Below are 1,211 nucleotides of genomic sequence, written 5' to 3' on the forward strand. Positions count from 1 at the left end.
CCGCCCACCCTGTTCCTGGGACCAAGCTTTGCCCGCAGCACCAGTCTGGCAAACTCAGAGGGAGAAAGGACGCATGCTTCGCGATTTTGGACAAGGACTGATGAAAAAATCTTTCTATATGTGTTGTTACTCATTTATTTCATTTTCCACTGCTGTCAAAGTGTTAACACAAGGACAGTGCAACAGAGACTGTGGGCTTTTTATTTCTCTGCTCAGTGTGGCTCCAGCTTTACTCCCTGGCTGTGCAAATTGACCGTCCAGCTGTTTCAGCATCATGAGTCCTGGAGGATTTGTTGTTTTTTTATGCATGCAGGCCAATCCCTCAGTGCTCATCCATCGATCGGATGCACGCTTATCATTCCTCACTGCCCACGAAATTCAACCCCTGTTAAGCTACTGTTGTTCTTATTTCATAGCCTCAGATACCTTTGAAGGTGTACTGTACAGTACTACATGTCACTATTAAAATTCTATTGTTCAGCTTGAGCAATTTTTAATTCAGATATGACAGATGAATCACAGTCTTAAAGAAGAGATGCTGCATTCAGATCTGTTATTACATTGACCTTCCCTCATATACTCAAGTCTGCCTGACTGCAGGATTGGCTTTATTTGGATTACGGACAATATTTCCAGACAGAAATCACAAATTACAAATCAGCCAACCATGAGCTGACATTGGAGAAGATTAGTGGAAAATCAGTAATGCTTATTTTTTCTAGTAAAATGTGTATTAACTATTATAATTTATTGCTTAAGGAGTCCATAGTGCACCAGCATGAACTATGAATGACATCAGCCCTACCTAGCAAATACACATGCAAGCATTGCTGAGTGTGTTTGGCAGATTACAGGCGCCGGTTGCCAAATTCCGTGTAAATAATTACCTAAATAACAATAATTAGCTAAACCTTCAGTAATTAGGCCATCTTAAAAACCAGGTGAGAAAACAGCAGCGGTGGAAGGATCTTTGTTTGGTTCTGAAGCGTCACCACTTCAGACCTGTTTGTGCATCTGTGAAATTGCAAGTGACTTAACTTCAACAATGTTTGATATTTGCTACAGCTTGAGCTCTTTGTGTACTTTTTCATATACGACAGGGAGATAACGAGTCCCAGCAAGACAGAAAAAGCAGTCGGGTCATCAGCTGACGGGTTGGAGTAGGAGATGTGTTTGGGTTGCTGTGCAGTAACTAAATGATGTAAAGGGCT

Source organism: Chelmon rostratus, chromosome 1 (assembly GCF_017976325.1).
Source record: "Chelmon rostratus isolate fCheRos1 chromosome 1, fCheRos1.pri, whole genome shotgun sequence".
Taxonomy (NCBI): Eukaryota; Metazoa; Chordata; class Actinopteri; order Chaetodontiformes; family Chaetodontidae; genus Chelmon; species Chelmon rostratus.